Genomic DNA, 18,503 nt, shown 5'->3' on the forward strand with positions numbered 1-18,503 from the left:
GCTTATCCAGAATAACAGATTTCACAATTTCTCTAAGAAATGAAGGAAGGGGTGGGAAGAAGTAATAGTACTAATAAAGACAAAGCAAAATTACTTTATTGATTGGTCTGAGTACCCCAATAAAATCAATTGAAAATGTCCACTGAAATCAATGAAATCCAATGAATTACATTCTTGGTAGCAATATCTACAATAGTTGAGTCTCTATTGTATTCCAGAACCTCTGCTCAAGACTTCACATTTATTGTCTCATTAATTTTCACAAGTAACCCTGTGTTATTGTTATCTGTATAAAGATGAGAAAATAGTTGGAGCTGACTAACTTGCTCAAGTAGCAGGGCAAGGACTTAAACTTGCTTTGCCTGATTCTAAAATGTACACTCTGCATCACTTTACTGTACTGCTTCCAAATAAATATTGACACTAAGATAGTGTCTCCATAGCAAAGAGCATCAATGATTAGAAAATTCACCCAAAGAAAATGACTTGGCTATTCTTCAAGGCAAACAGATTGTACTAAGGTAGTATGTGCATTATTTGAAAGTACCCATACCTCAAATGGCATATATGTATATATATATATATATGCAAGACTGTCTCTCCTGAACAAAAGGAAAATAAAATTATTCTCCTTTTTCTTTTCAAAGAAGGACCACTTAGATGATTATCTTTTATTTATGCTTTTTCTTCAAAGGAGTTACACTATTACAGACCAAGTAGGTATTTGTTTTCTCCTCTGAAACTATGCCTTGATTGGATGAGTGATTCTGCATTTCTCCTTTGAGCAATGGTTAGAGAATTAGTTAGGAATGGATTCATTTTAATTTTCTTCTGAGGTGTTAATTTTTTTAAATCAGCAAGGATTGATTTTAGCATGTTTTTCCAGGTTATGGGGGGGAAAAAACCTAGTCAATAGGCCTCTCTCTCTCTCTCTCTCTCTCTCTCTCTCTCTCTCTCTCTCTCTCTCTCTCTCTCTCTCTCTCTCACACACACACACACACACACACACACACATACACACGCATACGCACTATCCTTCCTTTCTTTCTTCCTTCCTTCCTTCCTTCCTTCCTTCCTTCCTTCCTTCCTTCCTTTCTTTCTTTCTTTTTTTCTTTCTTTCTTCCTTTCTTTCTTCCTTTCTTTCTTCCTTTCTTTCTTTCTTTCTTTCTTTCTTTCTTTCTTTCTTTCTTTCTTTCTTCCTTTCTTCCTTCCTTTCTTCCTTCCTTTCTTCCTTTCTTCCTTCCTTTCTTCCTTTCTTTCTTTCCTTTTGCCTGTTGTGGTTGAACTCACATGCTCCAGCTTGCTCAGCTGGCTCAGCTTTGACTCATTTAGCTGGCACTCTACCACTTGAGCCACACTTCCAGCCCTATTTTTTTTCCTGGTTACAGAGTCTCTTAGACTTTTCTATCCCAGCTAAGTTGGAAGCTTTATCCTCAGCACATTCTCAGCCTCCCAAGGTGCTAGGATTACAGGCAGCAGCCACTGGCATCCAGCTTACATTTCAGTGACTTCTAGTTCACTTTCAACTTCTGCCACAATTTTTCTTAGTTCATTTTGACCTGGAAACCCTCAAGTTTTCAAAGAGGGTTTTTGAGCTAACTGTTTTCATAACTTCCTTTCCACATAGTTTATTTTGTCTGAAGTTCCCCCCATTGAACCCAAGCTTAGAAGGACCAAGTTCAATGTAGATAGTCAGCTTAGGAATCATAAGATAGAGCAAGAAAGGATTCTTAATGGTCATCTTGTTTGAGTTTGTGTGCATTATTATTATTATTATTATTATTATTATTATTAGGACAGGGTGTTACAGTGGAGCCTGTGCTAGCCTTAAACTCACAATCTTCCCGCCCTGATCTCTCCAGTTCTGAGATTACTTGAGTCTACCACCACACTTACCTCATTCAGATTTATAAATAAGAAAACAACCTCATACTATCTTTATGACGAGTTTAATAAAATAAATATGGTTCTGTAACAGTCAGTTTTTGAAGATTTGCTTTTCTTCTTCCCAAACCTCATACCCAGGCTGCCCCCATGTGGTGGACATGGTGAATGGAAAGGAAAGAGAAAGCAGTGTGGAAATGATGCATTGATTATAACAATAATTTGCAAAAGAGTAATTGTATTTGTTATCAGGATCTATGGAGTTTACAAGAATATGACATTTTCTCTAGCTTCCTGTGGTCACAGGAAATCCTGGCACAACCATTAGATCCTGGTGCAGGAAAGAATTGAACATTGACAGATGTTCATCATATCATGGAAGGCCGTTCTGAATAATTTGCTGATCTAAAAACAGGCATAAATATACCCAATTTTACTTCATAAAATCAAGTTAAATGTTATAGAATATTAAACTCTTGAAATTCATCATTTTGTCTTTACCTCTTATTACAAATAAATAGAATTTTAATGAATGCTAGGGGAAGAAAATATTTGTTTTAATTATTTAAAGTAGATTTTTGCCTTCAGCAGTTGTGCACATTCTTTTCCAGTTTGAGTGTGCACAGAGGTGTGCACTGAGTTGCACTTATTCCCATTAAAAAATATGCATCTCTGGCTAGCTCCAACTTGAGATCCTATTACAGGCCTGCATCACTGAGCCAAGCTGCTTTTGTTACACAGAAAGTGGAGACCCAAGAGGCCTCACAACTTCATAAAGACCCACCCTGAGGACACATTTCTAGCAAGTCTTCCGGGATGTGACACAAGACAATGGGGACTACGTTTCAGCGGCTCGCCCCATCTTAGACAACTTCCAATTGCCTCATGGCATGTCCTACCCCATTGCTCTGCGTCACCAGCATCGATTAGAATGGGCAGAAGCCATGAGTCAGGGGTGTCCCTCCTCGATCACCAAAAGCAGCCCCGCCCTGCAAGATGGTGTAATGGTCCTAAGGGATCCGAGTGAATTTCAAAAAGGCAACTGTGTGTGTGTGTGTGTGTGTCTGTCTGTCTGTCTGTGTGTCTGTGTGTCTGTGTGTCTGTGTGTCTGTGTGCTGGTACTAGGGGCTGAAGTCAGCCCTTGTACTCTCACTTGGCTTTTTCACTCAGGGCTGCTGGCTTTTTGCTCATTTCTAGAGGTAAAATGGACTTTTCTGCTGGAGCCTCAAAACTCAGCCATTTCCCGCTTGCTAGGGTGACAGACATGAGCCACCAGTACCTTGCACCATTTCCTTTCACTGAAAGCAGCTAAGAAATAAATTCGCTCCATGTTCAGATTTTTTAAATATAAAAATCTAAAATATTTGAAACAAAAAAATTGCCTAACAGAGAAGGCAGTGGAGGTTGAGTGTATGGGCTCTGACCTCATGGCACGGCCAAGAAATTGAGCCGTGGAATTTGAATTATTTGTGGCACCATGTAGATCATCATTTTGGTCAAGTTAACTAATCTCCCCACTTTTCAGTTTTCTAGTCTGTCAGAAAAAAAAATCCACCAGTCACTGATGGCTCATGCCTGTTATTCTAGCTACTCAGAAGGCTGAGATCTGAGAGTTCCAGTTCAAAGCCAGCCCAAGTAAGAAAGTCTGTGAGACTCTTATCTCCATTAACCACCAGAAAAATGGAAGTAAAGTTGTATGTCAAAGTGGTAGCTTTAAGCAAAAAGAGCTCAGGGACAGCACCCAAGCCCTAAGTTCAAGCCCCATGACTGACAAAGAAAAAAAAAGAAAAAGGAAAAAAAACCTTCAGTGCTGGGAATGGACAGTTTTGTTTTGTGTTTTGTTTTGTGTTTTGTTTTTTAATCTGGAAAATGGAATAATAATGCCTGATTGGTGACAAAGACTATGTAGCAAAAGGTATACTTGATTTGGGTACTTTGGGCTCACACCTGTAATCCTAGCTACTTAAGACATTGAGATCTGAGGGTGGCTGAAGACTTATTTCCAGTTAACCAGCAAAAACCAGAAATGGAGCTGTGGCTTAAGGGATAGAGTACTTGCCTCAAGCAAAAAAACGAAGGGACAGCACCCAGGCCCTGAGTTCAAGCCCCAGTACTGGCACACACCACACACACACACACACACACACACACACACACACACACACACACACACACACACACACACACACACACACAGAGCACATTGGCATTTGTCACTTGCCTAGTCTTTTCCACAGCTCCAGAAACACCTGCAGTAGAAATGTGTGTGTGCCTATACTATGTGTTTTCACACTGAAGTTAATAAATTTCATATGGAAACACTTAACTTCTATTGCATTCTTAAGGCTTTATAAAGAAGGTGTCATCTACAAAATTGTTTGTCAGCAGATTTTTTTCAAAGGCAAGACCTTATCAGAGCAGTCACATTTGTAACTTAGAACCTGCAATTTTTTTCAAGCACATCTCATTACACTTGAGAAACTCAACCTAAGATGGTGAATAGAGCACCAACGTTCTATTCACATGTGTCCAGGAGAAAAGCTATAGATCTATGATGTCACTGAACTTGTTTCCTCATCTTATGTAAAAACAGCAGCAGCGTTTATACATTGCTTATAAAACTGTATGCTGCTCATTATATTATCTTATCTCAGAAAGATAATGTGTATAAACACCTGTCTCAATAAATATTTTTTTCTTCCTCTGGAATTTTTTCATGACAGTGGTGATGGGAGAAAGATCTAGAGAAACTGTGGGGTTTAGTTTTTTTTTTTTTTGGGGGGGGGGGGGTCCGGTCATGGGGCCTGAACTCTGGACCTGAGCGCTGTCTCTCAGCTCTTCAGCTCAAGGCTAGCACTCTACCACTTGAGCCACAGTGCCATTTCCGGCTTTTTTTCTTTTTGCTTATGTGGTGCTGAGGAATCGAACCAGGGCCTCATGCATGCAAGGCAAGTGCTCTACCACTGAGCCACCTTCCCAGCCCCAAACTGTGGGGTTTAGGAACCTGACATTTTCATTTGCAAATCCAGTTTGTCTGATGAACAGAACAATTAAAGTGAAGGAACACTAAGAATGGAGAGATGGGGGGAGAGAGGGTGAACAAACGCAGTGGTTCTCACTGGACACTGCGTTGAAAATGAACTATACACTCATGGGTGGGATAGGAGGGAAAAACGGAGAAAGTGAGGGCAAGGGTGACATTGTCCAAAAGGAAATGTACTCTTTGTCTGACTTATGTAGCTGTAACCCTTTTGTTATTTTAGCATTTTCAAATAAAAATTGTTTTTAAAAGAAGGAGCAAAATAGTGGCGTTTCAATTATCACTTTCTTATCTCTCAGTTCCAAATCTACCCTCTGCTGCGGGCTCCACTGAAGCCCAAGCAGCTGGACCTGATGAGCCTCTCTTCTTTGCAGTGGGCTAGTTTTGTCAGTAGAGGGCAGCAGAGGAACACTGAAGGAGGAAGGGGCTCTTTCCAACTCACCATGGCATTCTTCCCAGCAGGTATACCAGTTTCTGAAAGTCAAGCATTTGCAGTCAGTGGTATCTGGTGGCCAGAATACAGCACCACCCCGTGGAGCTGTCCACGTGGCATCGCCTCAGGTGGCTTTACAAGGACTTGGCTATGTGACTGGCTTTTTCTTGAACCCCAAAGGGCAAATTCCCAGTCATTTCTAGTAGCTGTCGTTTTCAACTCACCAGCTAGAAACTGCCTGCTTGTTCTCGCTGAAATTCCTAGTTTACTAGTCTCTGCTCAGATCAGTGGGGGGGGGGGGAGGAGGGAGTCTGCCTCTAAACGTCCAGGGACCTTCTCTGTCCAACGAACTTCTTTAGTAAGCTTTGACCCCCAGCGATGAGAAGGGGACTTCTCCTTCAAGCTTGTTGTCTCAGTAGGAACATACCATAACGTGTTCTCTGAACGTCTTTCCTCCTGTCATTTAAGTACCTTTCTTGTGACTCCATTTCCTCTGTCTCTCATATTTTCTCTGAGAAGTTTTTAATGCATAATAGGGATGCTGCTTCTTTATGTAGATCCCAGCTTTGTTTTATATGAACGTTTCACAGAAGAGTCCAATCAATGCTTATAGGAACCTGTAAATAAATAGGATGTTTCTTCTTGTTATGGGTTGGTTAGAGTGATCTGCACCTGTTTAGAATCCACAGCTTATGCTTTGCAGCTGAGGTGAGGGAGCAACACTTCCTGGAAGTGGTGATATGCTTTGTCCACCTCCACCCTCTGAAAGATCTATGCTGGGAAATGGAGTTACAATGCATGCTATCGTTCAAAATTTCTTTTATCTCGAGATGGACTTCTAATTACTGAATTGTTGTTCTGAGATATTTAGACCTATCTATGATCTCAGGATCAGCACAATGTTATGGAGTCTGCCATTTTTATTTAGAGGAATAAGAATAATCCGGCACCAATTCCTGAAAGAGGCATCAAGAAAGTAGATAAATAAGTAAAGAGGATGTTTGGGTGACTTCCATATGCAGAAAGGATAGATGGGATTTTTAAAAACATATAGCTATAGGCTGGGTGCTGATGGCTCATGCCAATAATCCTAACTCCTCAGGAGGCTGAAATCTGAGGGTTGCAGTTCAAATCCAGCCCAGGCAGGAAAGTCTGTGAGACTCTTATCTCCAATTAACCACTAGAAAACCAGAAGTGGCACTGTGGTAGAGCACTTGCCTTTTGCTGAAGAGCTCAGAGACAGGGCCCATGCTGAGAGTTCAAGCCCCATGACCAACAAAGAATAAAAAAAAATATATAGCTGCAATCATGAGGACTATCCCAGAAGAAGGAAAAGTGCAGTGTACCCATTCATCTGGAATAAACACACCGGGTATGGAGCAAGTAAGAACAGAGTGGGAAGAGTTATAGCATGGAAGGCTTTGAATGCCAGACATAGAAACATAGAAACCTCCACCCTCTGAAAGATCTATGCTGGGAAATTGAGTTACAATGCATGCTATCATGAAACTGCACCCTATTTTCATAGGTCTGAGGAACGGGAAATGGAAAGTTAGAAACAGATGTATAAAAGCCATGTCAAGGAAGAATGCATTCTACTCTGAATGGGTGGCTACAAGCGAAAACTTGACAGTTTTTGTATCCAGTGAACAGAGAGGCTACGTGTTAGGGCTGAGTTTCCAGGCTTTCCGGGATCATCTGTGGGGAATGGCAAGTCCTGTTGGCAACTAGAATGAGCATACCAATGTTACCCAAACACTCTCTTTTACTTATTTATCCACTTTCTTGATGCCTCTTTCAGGGTTTGGCGGGGGATTCTTCTTGTTCCCCTAAAAAAATGGCAGATTCCATAACATTGTGCTGATCCTGAGACCATAGACAGTTCTAAATATCACAGAGCAACAATTCAGTAATTAGAAGTCCAACTCGAGATAATAGAAATTCTGAACTATAGCATGCATTAAAGTTCAGTTTCCCTCATAGATCTTTCACAGGGTTGAGGTGGAACAAAGCATGGAGTTCGTTTCCTGGCCGTAAGCCCTCTCTTTTTGTCTTTATCTTAATCCTGTTGTTTTCTGCACCTAAAAGTGAAAATAGGAAAAGCTGGGTTTGGAGATTCTTGAGGGGGGAAGGATAGATCTAAGAACAGGGCATCAGTGTTAACCTGACTCCACTGTGTTCAGAACTGCCAGTATTTAGCACCAGTTTTGTCCAGAATGATGCTACTCTACTTCAGAAGATTACTTGAGACTTGATCTAGGGACTTGAACTCCCTATTTGGGTCACTTTGCCTTTTCAGGTGGAACTTATGGGGAACCCTAAGAGACAGAGCTCCTGTGTGGTTCTCTCCAGTGGGTGGCATGCTTTGGGTATCTAGATTTTATCTAGATCCTCATCTACCTATGTAGCATAACATAGCACCTGGCTTCAATGAAAGAAAATGCCTGGGCAGGCGTGACACTAATGGCTCTCTGAGAAGCCGTCAGGAAACTCCCTCCCCACCTGAAACAGAAGTCCCTCCTTTCTCCCTTCAGGAAAGGGGGTGGTGGTTGGTGCACACACTTGAATCCCACACCATTCACAGTATCTTCTTCCAAAGATCTCAAATATACACAAAAATATCTGCTCTCTCCATACTTTCCTGTCCCTTCTATAGTTTTTTTTCATTTGATAGAAGGATTTAACGGCCACACAACCATGTGTGTGGGGGGGTATTTCCTTGATAAATGCTACATAAGATGGGGGGTATTTCCTTGATAAATGCTAAATAAGATGCTCAGTCTTGATTCTTCCATCTGTTACCTCTGCTCTCTCAGCTGAAACTTCAGTGTGAGAATTGTCTTATACAAGGGCTAACACCAGTGTCAAATTTAGTTTTTCTAAGATTTCTTTACAAAGCATAAACAAAGGAAGCCAATGGTTGGTTTGAGTGAAAACTAATTATATGAATTCATGTATTTTATAAACTAACATATTCACTTAAGTGCACACATGCTGTGTTTGCAAACCACTTTGTGTACTTCCCATTCTATTCTAATAAAATCTTAACAGAGCTTTTAGATTTGGTGTATTAATTTTCTACTGCAGCTGAAACAAATTACTACAATGTGGCGGCTTAAAAACCAGACAAGTTTGTTATACTGTAAGTATGGAGGAGATAGGTTTAAATTGATTTTTCTGGGCAATCGTCAAGACATGTGAGCTTCATCTTCCCAAAGCTCTAGGGAAATTGTTTCCTCAACTTATCCCAAAGGCTGCCAGCGTTTGGCCTGTGGCTCTTTCTAGTCTTCCTTTGGAATTGCTTTTATGTTTTTCAGAGGCAGCAATAGGTGGTTGGTCAGGTTTTTCTCATGTTGTATCACTCTGACAAGTCTCCTGCCTTCTTCTCCACCTTGATGGACCGTGGGGGCTACCACAACCAATGATCTTGGATAACCCAGGAGGCTTGTTCTTTCTTAAAGTTAGCTGCGGTTGGTTAGCAAGCTTAGTTCCCCATCAGGAAAGGGTCAGAGAAGTCAAGAGAGATATACATCAAGAGAGTCATTGTGAGGAATTCATTTACACAATTATGGGGCTGGCTAGGCAAGTGGGAAAGGCAGATTCATGTGGTTATCTGAGAGGAGAAGAGGAAAAAGGAAGTTTTTCACTGGGAGTGTTTCTATCTTAGATTGCCATGAAGGCAATGCTTTCCGACTATTTTATAAAGATGATTACAGAATGGAACCAGTAGAGGGCAGTGTAGTAAAGAGCAAGAAACTCCAGTCATTAGGGCTTGTGGCTGATGAGGTTTAAATAAAATTCTGGCACCTAATGCACCGTGCCTCAGGCAGGTCATTTAGCAAGTCTGAGCTATCTCACTTAAAACAACTCAAACCTTTTGAGACAGTGGTTGTAATGTTCATTTTTGTACAACAAAGAAAATAGATGCCAGGATGACTTGGTTTCAGGATTTAAAAATAAGTTATGCTAGATATGTGTACATTATATAAAATATATAATATAGCCCCTAGACACAGTGGTGCACCATATTTTGTTAATTCAGTGTTTGAAGCTATTTTGTAGAACATACCCACCTCAAAAATTAAAGAACTAGCTGCACTAAGAGACACCATAGGTTATCTTCTAGTCTTCTTTGCTGTTTTTTTTTTCTTTTCAAAGCAGCAACCCAATGTCCCCTTGGTGAAGAAGAAAAAATCACTCTACCAATGCAGAAACTTTTTTTGCCTGTGAATGTTAACTGGCCTTTTCACATAGAATATTTTTAAAAGGTTCCTCCTGAGGGTTGTGTGTATTAATAGCTCATTCTCTTTCTGGTTACTGAGCAGTATGATATAACAATAGCAAAATTTGTGTATCCATTCATCTGTTCAAAGATATCTGAATTGTTTATGGTGTGAGGCTACTGTAAATAAAGCTGTTACAAATATTCATGCACAATTTTTTGTGCAAAGGCAAGTTTTTAAAAAAAAGAAATGTGTTTTGGTTTGTTGTTCATCTGTGATCAAAGCTTCTCTGGGGAGAAAGTCTCAAGCTAAAGATCCGGAGCATGTCATCTTACTCATTTCCATCCAGTTCATGAGCCAGAATTGTAGACTATCATTATTGATGAACGAGATGAAATGAGTTGCTGTATGTCATCATTGTAGTATGCATTTCTTCCCTTGCGTTTTCAGATTCCTGAAATTGGGACATATCTTACCATTGGTCTCTATTTCAATTACTGAGATTGTTTGTAGTGCCCATGCTGGGTTTCATTGCAATTAAATGTGTCTTTAAGAAGATGATTGACTAATTTCATACGTGCACAGGAAGGAATGTAAATCGAGTTTAATAATGAAAGCATGTATTAGAAACCGTCCATAACTTAGCATTTCTAACAAATGAATATCAGAGCACTTTCAATGATGTAAGAAAGGAAGTGAACCATAAATAGATGATCCTGTCACATTTTACTGTCAAGATACATGCAGAGAATTGGCTAACCCATACTGTATTATTTTCCCATGGCTGCTGTAACAGATTACAATAAACAGTGATTTTAAAACAACAGAAATTTATGCTCTTTTAGTTTGGGAGGCCAGAAAGTTCGACATTAGCTTTGCTGAGTGAAAATCCAGGTGTCAGCAGGACCATCTTTTCCCTGGAGGCTCTAGGGAAGAATGCATTCCAGCTTCTTTCAATTCCTGGGAACCTCTGATGTTCAGCTTGTGGCTACATCTCTCCAGTCTCAGTTTCTGTCTTCACATCACTTTTCACCTTTTGTGTGCATCTAATCTCTTTCTCTCTTTGTATATTGTAAGGGCATTTATGCCAGCCATTAGGCCCCACCTAAATAATGAAGGATAATATTTGCATGCCAATATCATTAATATTCATCTACATGTGAATATATAAAGGCTTTGTTTCCAAATAAGATATAAGATACTATTTAAAATTGACAGGGATTATGTTCTGATATCTTTGGGGACATCATTTGGCCCATTATATATATCAAACAATGAAATAGGATCAGAGAACTTCCATATTTGTAATAATAAATGAAAGAAAGTTGATTAGTATCCTGTTAGTGAGTATCCTGAAACTTGTAGAACCAGTATCAGTGGTGTGAAAAAAGCCTTAGCAACAACAGGGAACTTATCTGAGAAATGTGTTTAATAATAACTAAGATGACACTTTTGGGTCCAAATCACTAGATACTGACAATTCATAATGGGGAATGATTCAGAGGAACTGGACTGCAGCATGAAGAAATTTTAGGAAAATCTTTACAGGGTAGATTAGTTATAAAAATAGCTCGAGTGGGTTTTTTTTTTCACCCTTCTCTGTCTCCATGCTCTATAGAACATGACTTGGAAGCTTCTCTTATCAAGAGGTAGAATCCATTTCCCCATGGCTGGTATCTGGGATTTCCTGGTGACTGGCTTTGGCTGATAGAGCACAGGCAGCAAGGGCAGCAGCCTGTTCTGAGCCTAGGCCCAAGAGGCCCTGTGTACTTCTGTTTCCTCCCTAGATGCCATGAGAACCAGTACAAACTAGCCTATCAGATGATGAGTAACACATGGTTCAGTCAAACTCACACCAGCCAAACACCAGACAGGTGATTGTGGCTATCTTTATTAGCTAGCTCCCAGCAAATCACCACAGTTACAAGAGTTAGGCCAGTAAGAACAGTAGAACTTGGCCTAGGTCACAAATGAGTCATAGCACTGTGAGCAATGGCAAAAGCTCATTTCTTTTGAGCTACTATATGGAAAAGACTAATTCACATATTCTTCGTGAATAATCACCAGATTTTCAGTATTATGAATATAAAGTACCTTTGGAATACTTTATTGTGTTATCAGCTGATTATTTAAATAAATAATTAACTAATTTTAAATTAATTAAACAGATATTAAAATTAATATCTTATTATTGGTATATTAGTCTGATTAAAGTTTCCTTTTATGTATCTTTAATGGTGCTAAAATATAAATGTAAGTCTGTTAGTTTTCTATCACTATAAATTAAAAAAAAAACACTTGAGATAATTAACCTATAAAAAGAAAGCTTTATAGATTTTGCCTGTAATCTTAGCTATTCAAAAGTCTGAGAACAAAGAGATTGCAGTTCTAAGCCAGGCAGGAAAGTCTGTGAGACTCTTACCTCCAATTAACCACCAGAAAACCAGAAATAGCACTGCGGTAGAGTACTAGCCTTGAGTGAAAAAGCTCAGGACAGTACCCAGGCCCTGAGTTCAAGCCCCATGACAAACTAAAAGTAAAAAGAAAGTTTTAGAGGTTTGAACCCTAATTGATTAACCCCATTGATTTGACCCCATCAGAGCACATTATACTGAAAGCATGTGGCAGTGAAGAAAACATTCATCTCATTGATGAGGAGCAAAAAGAGAAAGAGATTGGATGGAGTTCCATTATTCCCTTTGAAGGAATGCTTCTAATGAACTAAAAACCTCCTACTACCCAGGCACTGGTGGCTCATGCCTGTAATCCTAGCTACTGAGGAAGCTGAGATCTTAGAATCAAGGTTCAAAGCCAGCCCATGAAGGAAAATCTGTGAGACTCTTATCTCCAATAAACCACCAGAAAACTGGGAAGTTGGGCTGCAGCCCAAAGTGGTAGAGCTAATTAACTTTAAGTGAAAAAGCTCAGAGACAGTGTCCAGGTCCTGAGTTCAAGCCCTATGACTGAAAAAACAAAAACAAAAATAACAACAACCAAAAATCCCTCCGACTAGGCCTCTCACAGTTTTAAAATAGTATATTTTAATTTTTTCATGCCCTCATGCCCCTCTCCTTTTGCCTTTTCTCTTCTTTGTTGACCCCTGTAGAGTTCTCCTTGTACATTTGTGCTTTTTTTTGGAGGGGGTAGGTCTAGATCATACATATGATAGAAAATGTGTTGTTTATCTTTCTGATACCTACTTATCACTTTATATAATGATATCCAGTTCTATCTATTTTTTGCAAACAACATAGTTTTGTTTTAATGACTAATCGTCATTTGTATACATAGACTACATTTTCTTTCTTTGTTGGTTGATAAGCACCTAGGCTGATTCTATAACTTAAGCTATTGTGAATAGTGCTGGTTATAGGGTCTATTCTTTGGGTATTTACCCAAGAGTTATATGAGAGGATCGTATGGTAGTTATAGTTTTAGTTGTTTAAAAATTGCTATTATAAAGGTGATATACAGATCATTTCATAAGTAAGGTAATGAGCACATTTCTTTTTGGACAATGTCATCCCTTCCTTTGATCTCAGTTTTTCCATTTTGCCCTCCCCCACAAGTTGTATAGTTCATTTTCAATGTAGTACTGAGTACCACTTGCTGCATTTGATGTTTTCAGGGTTTTTTGTTCATTTTGCTTCTTGTTTTTTGTTTTGTTGCCAGTCCTGGGGCTTGAGCTCAGGGTCTATCTGCTGTCCCTGAGCCTCTTTGTACTCAAAGCTAACCACTTGAGCCAAAGTGTCACTTCTGGCTTTTCTTTCTTTCTTTCTTTCTTTTTTACTTCTGGCTTTTCCTAAGTAGTTTATTGTAGATAAGATTCCGGTGCCCTGTATCTTGTATATACACTTTTCTAATTTGGGGAGGAGAAGGCAAAAAACAAAATGCTTAAATAGGGATACAGGTTGACCCATTGTAACAATGAGATGTACAAGACACTATGTTGAAAATGAACTTTACAACTTCAGTGGAGGGGGTGGAGGTGGGGGAGAGGGTAGTTGGAGAGGTAGGAAGGAAGGGATGGTAAGGGAAAAACAAAGAAGGAAGCAAACAATGCTCGATAGGAAATGTACCCATTACCTTACTCATGTAACTGTAACCCCTCTGTACAGTATTTTTACAATAAAAAAAGTATTGAAAAAAGAGTCTCATGAATTTTTCTGCCTGGGCTGACTTCAAACCATGATCCTTGGATCTCAACCTTCTGAGTAGCTAGGATTACAGTAGTGAACCACCAGTGCCTGGCTTATTTTCCTTTTTTTTTGAGGAAACTTCACACTTTTAAGAATCCTTTGTTCCCTCCCCCAATTTTTTTCTAGCGTTTATTAGTTGTTTGATATTGATGGTTATTAATATGACTGGGCTGAGATAGAATCTCACTGTCTTTTTTTCAGATTTGCATTTCCTTTATGTAATGGGTGCTGAATATTTCTTCATGTATTTACTTTGACATTTGTTGGTTTTTTTGAGAACTATTTGTTCAATTTATTTGCTCATTTATTAATTGGATTATTTTGTTCTTTCATATTTTTGAACTCTTTATATGTTCTGGCTCCCTGTTAATCCTTTATCAGATAACTATCTGGCAGAGACTTTGTTTCATTCTATAGATTATCTGTTTATTCTAGCATTTGTTTCTTTTAATGTTCAGAAAATTTAAAAATTTGATTCAATTCCATATTTACCTCTTGCTTTTTTTTCCCCCCTGGGTTATTTGATTCTATTCAGAAAGTAGTTGCCTTTGTCCATTTTTCTTTAGTAGTTTCAAATGTAGGCATTAAGGTCTTTGATCCATTTAGAGTTTTTGTATGAAGGGAAAAGTAGGAATCTAGTTTTGGGCTTTTATGTGTGATTCCCTCCCCCCCCAGTATCATTTGTTGAAGAGATTGTCTGTTTTTGAGCATATGTGTTTTGCATCTTTGTCAAAAATCAGAAGTCTAAAGCTTTTGGGTTTATTTCTGGTTTTTCAACTCTATTGGTCTTAGATGTCTGTTTCTGTGCATGGCCCATTAGGCTCCACATTTTAAAGTTTCCATTACCTCCCAATAGTGCCATGGGTTCATAAAAGCCTCTAATCCATTGGATTTTTTAGAGATATTTACCTAAATCATAGCATATTCTACAAGAGACCTTTAAATAAGCAGAAGGTAAAAGTTCTAATTAAAAAACATCATCTCAATGAAGAGGAAAAGGGGGAGAATATAGTCAAGGATCCAATGTAAATCCTATAAAATTCAGAAGAGTGAGGGAAGGGGTGGGTCCGGGAGGGATGGGTGAGAATGTTGAAAAGGATGATGATGACCAAGGTGCATTGTACTCATAAACTGTTTTGTTAAATGGCAATACCTTTGTGTAACTATTTGAAGATAACAATGAAAAGAAAGGAGTGACAAATCATCATGTCACGGTTTAATTTGAACCATTTCTTCCCTTTTTGTGATTTACTTTGGTATTCGTTCAATCTCAGGACCTGGCTATGTTCTGGGCAGCAGCTCATCTCAGTTTCCTTGGAACCCAGGAATTTTCCTCCATTCTCTATTCTCTTACTCAATATATCACTTTGGGGATATATATATATATATATATATATATATTTTTTTTTTTTTCCTTTCTGAGTTTTAGTTGTTTCACCTGAAAAGTAAGAATGATAATGTCTCCTGGCCGGGGCTATTTTGAAGATAAAATGTGATAGGTCATATAAAATGTACTTTGTGAAATGAAAAAGGAGAGAAAACTGAGATGAATCTATGCTGGTATTTCTAATTATGTCCAATGCATTCAAGAATAGAATTAGAATCTCCTAGAATAAGTCAATAGTTAGTCCCTTGTCTAAAAATTCAAACCCAAGATTGGTGAGATGGAAATTTTAGACAGTAGAATCTTAAACAATCTTCTTGTGGAATTGAGGGCAAAACATCAGCTGCACTGGACATAGAAGAAAAAGAACAAAGCAACCCAAAGTCAGTGATGGAAAGGGAGGAATGAGAGGGAAAGAGGGAACAGCTTACACTAAGCAAAAGGAAAGAAATGTAAATATCATCTGATGTGGAAGAAATAGTTGTATTGCCAAAGCTCATAGAATTCACAAACTTATAGACCATGTGTTTGTGACTTTAACTATCATTATTCTACTATGAAATATGTGAAATTTATAATCACCTAATCTCAATAAAAATTTATTTAAAACACACACACACACACACACACACACACACACACACACACACACACACACACACACAAAGAATTGAGGGCAAAAGGAGCAACTTAACCAACCTCATGTGAAACTGAAATTCAGGAGCCGTAGAAAGTTAGCCAACAAAGAAAACCAGGTTACTGAAAAGAAAATATAGAAGACTGGCAGAGAAACCAGAGCTTAGGGCCCAAAGAGCCCCCCCCCCCCCAAAGGAGTCTCTAAGTCCCGTTACTCTATTTTACTCCAGGAGATAGATACAAGCCAGAGATTCCTTGGACTGTCTTTGAAATACTTCATTTCCTTTTTTTTTTGAGTCAGTTGGAATGGATATTTGTTCCTTGTAACCAAATGACCCCTGCTGCTCTGACAAAACAAATCTCTAGCAGTTAAAGATGTCTTGGGTTTCTTTTGTTTTAAATCAGAGAGTATAATTTGGGGCTATAAATGATATTAGTCATTGTTGCTATAACAATATGGTCATTGTTGATACAACAACAATATGATAATACATATACATCTATAGCTATATGTATATATGTGTGTGATATATAGTTGTATCACTATTGTTAATGTGATATAACATTCAGTCATGGTTGATGCACAAGAGGTGGGTCTTTTGGATATTACTGAGATGTCATGTGGTCTGCTTCCCTTTTTAGGAAGGGCACTGATTGCAAGAAGGACTAAACTTGGACTCAGAGCCTGGAACTTTCAGCTTTATCCTGCCTCCAAGAAAGAAGAGTGGCTGGAGATGGATTTCAATAGCATTGGCCAATGATTTAAAGTACAGGTACTGAGAATTTTCTAGAGTGGTGGAGATGCCCATGCACTGGAAGAGTGGCATGCCCCAACTCAACATAGACAGAAGGTCCTGAGCTCAGGATCTTCCAGACGCTTTGCTATAAACTTCTCCATCTCCATGTTCATCTCTATTCTCTTCAGTGTCATTTACAATAAGATGATGAACATAAGAAGGTATTTTTCTGGGTATTGCGAAGCATTCTAGCAAATCATCAAATCGGAGGGGGTAGATATGAGAACCTTCGTTTAAAACTGGTTGGTCAGAAATATTATGAAACTGAGGTCTTATGCCATGCTGTCTGATGGTCACTTTAGATAAACAGTATTAGAATCGAACTGCAGGATAAAGAGTTTGTCGATCTAGAGTTGGAGACTTCGGATGAGAGAAACACCACACATTTTTGTGTCAGAAATGTTTTGAGTATATAGAAGAGTTTTTTTCTTTTAGGAAATAAAAATATGCCTTCTTGTTCGGATATACATATATATATGATATGTATGATACATGAGTTATTGAATGAGGCTCTGATACGGGAAAATAAGATGTCAGGGAAGCAAAGCATGGTGATTTTCACATGCACCACAAAGAAAAATTATAGGTGAGATTCATTAGTAAATGATCTTAACAACCAATCAAATAATTTAGGGAAGGAGACAGTGTTTTCAACAGCATAGTGCTTAGTGTGGACCCTTGCCTAGGATTTAGTGCTTAAAAAAACAACGTGGACCAATGTTTCGGGCTAATAATGTCCCTGGTCCCATCATGGTTGCCTCTCTCTCTCTCTCTCTCTCTCTCTCTCTCTCTCTCTCTCACACACACACACACACACACACACACACACACACACACACACACACACACACACACACACACACACAGAGCTCGGTATACAAAGTTCAGGTTCAGTTGAATCACAGGAAGAGCCCCACACTCTCTTTTCTTTCTGTACCCTCTCCAACTGCGCACGACCGTATCTCTTTCCTTCTCCAGACCCGGCAGGCATTCCTGTTCCCTTTCGAGTCGGCCTCTGTGGAGGAGTCACGCCCAGCTGCTCTCGGGAAGTCCGATCCACCGTGGGGAACTGGAAATGGTGGCTCTCTCAGCCTTTTCCCACCCATTCTCCTCCCTCTCCTGTGGGAGGGGTTCTGCTGCTCGGGCTCTGAGTGGTGAACCCGGAGAAGGGCGGACCCGAACCTCAACATCAAAGACGCTTCCAGCCAGGACGCCGGGAAGAAGCCCGACCACGGACTCCGGAGAAGGCCGCTGGCACCCAGTGAGTTTCCGCGGGCTGAGCCAGAATTTGGAGGAAAGGATGCAAAGCTAAGGAGAGCAGCTGGGCGGCCCGCTGTGCCGGCGTCGCCGCGCCTGCGCCGCTCTGCGCTCGGTGTCGCACACTGACCAGTATCACCTTCCCGAGACCCTGCGTTTCAGGGCTAAGAACAGAAAGCTTCTTCCTCCCGCTCACTTCCATCAGTCCTTCTCACTGGCAGGGGGAGGGGCAGGGAGAGGATGGAAGATAAGGGGGGGGGAGAGGAGGAGGGGAAGGAAGGCCTTTCTCTATTTCTTCCCTCTGCACCCCGCATCCCGCCCCCAGGCCGATTTGCTGACACCCAGGATACTGAACCAAAGCCAACTCTAATACTCCCCAAGGAGTGACGTGGAATGCTTTTCTAGCCTGAGAATGAATCCTCTTGCAGGGATACTCAGTTCAAGGTGCCCAGATTTCTCTTCACTTTAGGAATCTCAGGAAGCTAGTAACAGACTCGTCCTAAGGGACTCAGGTTTTTAATGATCACCTAACGATTGAAAATTATCTTTGAGGGTACAGATGAAGATACACATGTTCCCACACCATGGTGGAACGAATATTTAATATTCCCAGGACTGGTGATTTGATTTCCAGACTGGTAATTAAACGT

At 39.8% G+C, this 18,503-nt stretch overlaps 1 long non-coding RNA gene across 1 annotated transcript in view; it reads left to right on the plus strand.

The window, feature by feature from the left end:
- LOC138819219 (uncharacterized) overlaps nt 1-18,050 on the plus strand; it is a 34,989-nt gene extending 16,939 nt beyond the window's left edge. Inside the window, exons 2-3 of the long non-coding RNA XR_011369370.1 lie at nt 16,442-16,572; nt 17,575-18,050. This is a non-coding gene — a long non-coding RNA (uncharacterized lncRNA). The remainder of the gene's footprint in view (nt 1-16,441; nt 16,573-17,574) is intronic.
- Nucleotides 18,051-18,503: the final 453 nt, after the last annotated feature.

Source organism: Dipodomys merriami, unplaced genomic scaffold (genome assembly GCF_024711535.1).
Source record: "Dipodomys merriami isolate MVZ:Mamm:240054 unplaced genomic scaffold, mDipMer1.0.p SCAF_8, whole genome shotgun sequence".
Taxonomy (NCBI): Eukaryota; Metazoa; Chordata; class Mammalia; order Rodentia; family Heteromyidae; genus Dipodomys; species Dipodomys merriami.